This window comes from Borostomias antarcticus (genome assembly GCF_949987555.1).
Source record: "Borostomias antarcticus genome assembly, chromosome: 24".
In the NCBI taxonomy this organism is placed as follows: domain Eukaryota; kingdom Metazoa; phylum Chordata; class Actinopteri; order Stomiiformes; family Stomiidae; genus Borostomias; species Borostomias antarcticus.
Window position 1 is genome coordinate 16,518,333 of NC_140257.1, and position 6,826 is coordinate 16,525,158.

Genomic DNA, 6,826 nt, shown 5'->3' on the forward strand with positions numbered 1-6,826 from the left:
TCCCAGTGGTGATTTTCACACACACACACACGCACACACACACGCACGCACACACACCTACACACACGCATACACATGCGCGCATACACACACACACACACATGCACGCATACACACCTACACACACGCATACACAGGCACACGCACACACACACACGCATACACACACACACGCATACACACCTACACACACGAATACACACAAACGCATGCACACACGTGCATACACACACACATACACACATGCATACACAAACACACACACATACACACACACACATGGACACACATGGCCCTGCCAGGTCCCCCCTCCTCAGTGATCCGTCACAGAGAGCATTCACACCTCCGCTACCCTCGGCTGATTCACGACCCGGATCAAAGCACAAGTTGAATGAATTTCTCCGGCTACCGATGGAATTCTGCGTTATTGGAATAATGTAATTTCACACGTTCGGCCAACGATAGCTCACCTCCATCGTTCCGCTCATCTGTTCTGGCTCCGTGATTTAGGATAAAATAAGTCACGGGTGGAAAACACTCGGAGCGTCCCCCCCCCCCCCCCCCCCCCCCCCGTTCTCTTGAGAGGCGCAGTCAGAACCGTGTGGGAGAGAAACATTGTTCGTATCACGCGGTCATTGTGATTGGCTAACGGTTTCTGCTGTAGTGGGTTTCTGCTGTGAGTGCTTGTTGACCCCCTGGGCTGTAGTTCACTACAGGAAGTCTTTGATTTCCATTTAAAAGCCTTTTCCTGTCGCGCTGCGGAGCTGCAGAGCGCCGGGCGATCGGGACGAATACTGGATCATCTCTACGTGTCACACCGGTGCACTGTGGGAGGGGACACACAACTAAAGTGGTGTGTGTGTGTGTGTGTGTGTGTGTGTGTGTGTGTGTGTGTGTGTGTGTATTGTGTGTGTGTGTATGTCTGTGTGCGTCTGTGTGTGTTTTGTGTGTGCGTGTGTGTTGTGTGTCTGTGTGTGTGTGTTGTGTGTGTGCGTCTGTGTGTTGGGTGCGTGTGTGTGCGTGTGTGTCTGTGTGTGTGTTGTGTGTGTTGTGTGCGTGCATGTGTGTGTGTTGTGTTTGTGTATGTATGCGTGTGTCTGTGTTGTGTGTCTGTGTGTGTGTGTGTGTGTGTATGCGTGCGTGTGTGTGTATGCGTGTGTGTCTCTGTGTGTGCGTGTGTGTGTGTCTCTGTGTTTGTGTGTCTCTGTGTTTTTGTGTATGCGTGTGCGTGTGTGTCTCTGTGTGTGTGTCTCCGTGTGTGTGTGTGTGTGGAGAGAAGCCCGTGAGGCTGTGTATTTGTAGGAGCTCCTCATCACAGCGCTGGTGTCACTATAATCAGACCCTCTCCTCTCCACGTCAGACTGAACCCTGCAGGCTTCTCTATGTATTTAATAAACCTGCACAAATCAAACACTTTTGGATTTGCAATTCCTCACAGCACTCCTTCAATTCCTCACAGTAGTTCTTCAATTCCTCACAGTAGTTCTTCAATTCCTCACAGCACTTCTTCAATTCCTCACAGCACTTCTTCAATTCCTCACAGCACTTCTTCAATTCCTCACAGTACTTCTTCAATTCCTCACAGTACTTCTTCAATTCCTCACAGCACTTCTTCAATTCCTCACAGCACTTCTTCAATTCCTCACAGCACTTCTTCAATTCCTCACAGTACTTCTTCAATTCCTCACAGTACTTCTTCAATTCCTCACAGCAGTTATTCAATTCCTCACAGCACTTCTTCAATTCCTCACAGTAGTTCTTCAATTCCTCAAAGCAGTTCTTCAATTCCTCACAGTACTTCAATTCCTCACAGTACTTCTTCAATTCCTCACAGTAGTCCTTCGATTCCTCACAGTAGTCCTTCAATTCCTCACAGCACTTCTTCAATTCCTCAGCAGTTCTTCAATTCCTCAGCAGTTCTTCAATTCCTCACAGCAGTTCTTCAATTCCTCACAGCAGTTCTTCAATTCCTCACAACACTTCTTCAATTCCTCACAGCAGTTCTTCAATTCCTCACAGCAGTTCTTCAATTCCTCACAGCAGTTCTTCAATTCCTCACAGCAGTTCTTCATGGCTGACAACACTTTACGGGGGGGTTATCTGTCAGGGGGGGGCCCGGACCCCAGAACCACACCAGCAGAGAGGAACGCCACAATATTCCCCTTCTTATGCTGAGAGACAGTCCTCACTGTCTGTAGGCTACTCAGAACTCTGTGTCTTTGTGTGTGTGTGTGTGTGCGTGCGTGCGTGCGTGCGTGTGTTCTTACGGAACAAAAAGTCCCAAACAAACAGTGCAGCACTAAAGCCCGCAAGGAAACAGAGAAGACCTCTGAAATGTCACCCAAAAAATAATCAGACGAAGGCTTTGTTTCACCGTTGTCCTACAGAATAAGGGTGCGTGTCCACCGGGGAGCTGTATTTTAGAGACGGCGCTGTTTTCTCGTTGCTTACAACGGGTAATGAGCTATAGAGACGAGAGCTGTGTTCCAAGAGCTTTTTAGCGCTACAGCGCCGTGAGCTCTAGGCTTTTTTTGCAGTTGAAAAAAGTTGAACTTTTTTGAGCTACAGCGCAGGCTGGAAAAGGCTGTTCTGATGAAGACAGCGGTCGGTTTTTGGCAAAACCGCAGAGACAACAAACATTGGCACTAGCTAACATTAGCTTGCTATCTTAACCAGGCTAATTAATCTGCAGTCTGCAAAAACACCACACTCGTTGCTAACGTAGGTAGCATGGGTAGGCTGGTCAGCTCTAAACCCCAGCTCTAGTGCGCTCTAACAAGCTGTAAGCTTGGCGCTGTTCAGCTACATTCAGCTCGCCGGTGGACACACAGCCTAAAGCCCGCAAGCAAACAGAGAAACCTTCTGAAATGTCACCCAAAAATAATCAGTCAAAGGCTTTATTTGACCATTGTCCTACAGAATAAGTGCTTAACAGTCATTTAAAAAAGCTTTTCTCTGTATCTGGTCTGTGTCTGGTCTGTGTCTGGTCTGTATCTGGTCTGTGTCTGGTCTATATCTGGTCTGTATCTGGTCTGTATCTGGTCTGTGTCTGGTCTGTATCTGGTCTGTATCTGGTCTGTATCTGGTCTGTGTCTGGTCTGTGTCTGGTCTGTATCTGGTCTGTATCTGGTCTATATCTGGTCTGTATCTGGTCTGTATCTGGTCTGTGTCTGGTCTGGTCTGTATCTGGTCTGGTCTGGTCTGTATCTGGTCTGTATCTGGTCTGTGTCTGGTCTGTGTCTGGTCTATATCTGGTCTGTATCTGGTCTGGTCTGTATCTGGTCTGTATCTGGTCTGTGTCTCGTCTGTATCTGGTCTATCTGGTCTGTGTCTGGTCTGTGTCTGGTCTGTGTCTGGTCTGTATCTGGTCTGGTCTGTGTCTGGTCTGTATCTGGTCTGTGTCTGGTCTGTATCTGGTCTGTATCTGGTCTGTATCTGGTCTGTGTCTGGTCTGTATCTGGTCTGTATCTGGTCTGTATCTGGTCTGTATCTGGTCTGTGTCTGGTCTGTATCTGGTCTGTGTCTGGTCTGTATCTGGTCTGTATCTGGTCTGTGTCTGGTCAATCTGGTCTGTGTCTGGTCTGTATCTGGTCTGTGTCTGTGTCTGGTCTGTATCTGGTCTGTGTCTGGTCTGTGTCTGGTCTGTATCTGGTCTGTGTCTGGTCTGTATCTGGTCTGGTCTGTGTCTGGTCTGTATCTGGTCTGTGTCTGGTCTGGTCTGTGTCTGGTCTGGTCTGTGTCTGGTCTGTATCTGGTCTGTGTCTGGTCTGGTCTGTGTCTGGTCTGTGTCTGGTCTGTATCTGGTCTGTATCTGGTCTGTATCTGGTCTGTGTCTGGTCTGGTCTGTGTCTGGTCTGTGTCTGGTCTGTATCTGGTCTGTGTCTGGTCTGTATCTGGTCTGTATCTGGTCTGTATCTGGTCTGGTCTGTGTCTGGTCTGGTCTGTGTCTGGTCTGTGTCTGGTCTGTGTCTGGTCTGTATCTGGTCTGTGTCTGGTCTGTGTCTGGTCTGTATCTGGTCTGTATCTGGTCTGTATCTGGTCTGTGTCTGGTCTGTGTCTGTGTCTGTGTCTGTTCTGTATCTGGTCTGTGTCTGGTCTGTATCTGGTCTGTGTCTGGTCTGTATCTGGTCTGTGTCTGGTCTGTGTCTGGTCTGTATCTGGTCTGTGTCTGGTCTGTGTCTGGTCTGTGTCTGGTCTGTGTCTGGTCTGTATCTGGTCTGTGTCTGGTCTGTATCTGGTCTGTATCTGGTCTGGTCTGTATCTGGTCTGTGTCTGGTCTGGTCTGTGTCTGGTCTGTATCTGGTCTGTATCTGGTCTGTATCTGGTCTGTATCTGGTCTGTGTCTGGTCTGTATCTGTATCTGGTCTGGTCTGTATCTGGTCTGTGTCTGGTCTGTATCTGGTCTGTGTCTGGTCTGTATCTGGTCTGTATCCGGTCTGTGTCTGGTCTGTATCTGGTCTGTGTCTGGTCTGTGTCTGGTCTGTATCTGGTCTGTATCTGGTCTGTATCTGGTCGGAGGACCCGTGAGAGTGCTGCTCGGAGAGAAAGACTAACAGAGACCACGGTCTCAAACGAAAGGAAGAAATACTGACCGCCCCACCAGGGGAAATCAAACCAAACTAGATAATCCTACACCCCAAAATAACCCCCGGGCCCACAGACACACGCTTACAAGATAAGCGGACAGCTCTTCAGCATGAGACGGCCGAGCCAGAGGCCCACAGCCCTCAGTCTGCTTCTGTTTGCATGGATGGATATATTTAGCTGAGAGCTCTTGCCCAGGGTGTGTGTGTGTGTGTGTGTGTGTGTGTGTGTGTGTTGTGTAACACCCCTCCTCTCTTTGTCAACAGGTGCGGTGTGAGACGGAGCCAATAACGTTCTTCACACCTGAGGTAAGTAAACCTTGACGACGCTTGACGGTTGTTCGTAACTGTCTCAGAGTGCGTTATAAATACCAGTCGCCGTGTTCTCACCCCTGTCTGTCGGCCGGCGTCTCTCTCAAGTTGGCCTGGTCCGTTTCGGAGGCTCTCGCTCCCCCCTGTGCGCATGTAGTCCCTCAGTCCGGGAAATAATTAGCGGCCAGCTTGCCGTGGACCTCGGAGGCGTGTTCGTTTTCCCGAGCAGGCTGTCGACAAACACGCCAGCGATCACGCCTCGCCTGCTGCCCAGGCGCCGGGCGGCACAGAGGGCTCCTCTGATTGGTCCCTGCTGCTCAGAGGGCCCCTCTGATTGGCCCGTGCTGCTCAGAGGCCCGGGAGGGATCCTCTGATTGGTCCGTGCTGCTCAGAGGCCCGGGAGGGCTCCTCTGATTGGTCCATGCTGTTCAGAGGCCCGGGAGGGCTCCTCTGATTGGTCCGTGCTGTTCAGAAGCCTGGGATGTCTCCTCTGATTGGTCTGTGCTGTTCAGAAGCCTGGGAGGTCTCCTCTGATTGGTCTGTGCTGCTCAGAGTCCCCGGAGGGCTCCTCTGATTGGTCCCTGCCTAATGTCACTAATGCGGCCGCACAGATGCAGGATCAGACCCCGGACCACTCTCTGAGACAAGGGTGTGGATTGGGTGACGGGAGGGGGGGGGGGGGGGGGGGGGGAGAGGGGTGAAGAGAGAGAGGGGGAGAGAGAGAGAGAGAGGGGGAGGGAGAGAGAAGGAGATGGGGGAGGAAGGGAGAGAGGGGAGGGAGAACAGAAAGAGGGGGGAGAAGAGAGGGAGAAGTAAAGAGAACAAAAGGAAGAGAGACAGAAACAGAGAGAGAGAGAGTGGAGGATGGAGAGAGAGAGTGGAGGATGGAGAGAGAGAGAGTGGAGGATGGAGAGAGAGAGAGTGGAGGATGGAGAGAGAGAGAGTGGAGGATGGAGAGAGAGAGAGAGAGTGGAGGATGGAGAGAGAAAGAGAGAGGAGGATGGAGAGAGAGAGAGAGTGGAGGATGGAGAGAGAGAGAGTGGAGGATGAGAGAGAGAGAGTGGAGGATGGAGAGAGAGAGAGTGGAGGTAGAGAGAGAGAGAGAGAGTGGAGGATGAGAGAGAGAAAGAGTGGAGGATGAGAGAGAGAGAGAGAGTGGAGGATGAGAGAGAGAGAGAGTGGAGGATGAGAGAGAGAGAGAGAGTGGAGGATGAGAGAGAGAGAGAGTGGAGGATGAGAGAGAGAGAGAGAGTGGAGGATGGAGAGAGAGAGAGAGAGAGAGAATGGAGGAAGAGAGAGAGTGGAGGATGGAGAGAGAGAGAGAGTGGAGGATGGAGAGAGAGAGAGAGAGAGAGAGAATGGAGGAAGAGAGAGAGTGGAGGATGGAGAGAGAGAGAGAGTGGAGGATGGAGAGAGAGAGAGAGAGAGAGAGTGGAGGATGGAGTGACGGCAGTCGAAGCTTTTAATCTCAGGGTTCTAATCAATACAGATTAGTGTCCCTGTGCATGTGTCCTCCCTGATTATGGTGGCAGCAGCATTGTCAACCGCACCGCATACACACACACACACACACACACACACACACGCACACACACACACACACCCACGCACGCACTTCAGACAGAATGCAGAATGAAGTGGACCTGCTTCTCACCTGGCGTCTCTGCCGGGGGAAGTTAGGGCCAGAACCCGACCAGAACCCGTCTCCCGGGCGTGGCGAGGCAGCAGTGGTACACGATCAATCTGCCCCTGCCTTGATCAATAATGGATATCTGCTCTGGCTACAGGAGCCACAGGTGACAGCGGTCCTGGTGGAGAATGAGCTGTTTTTTGTACTCAGGCCTCAGGGCAAACTTAGATCATCACAGTTCTCTGATTTGACAGTTAGGTACTCTCTCTCTCTCTCTCTCTCTCTCTCTCTCTCTCTCTCT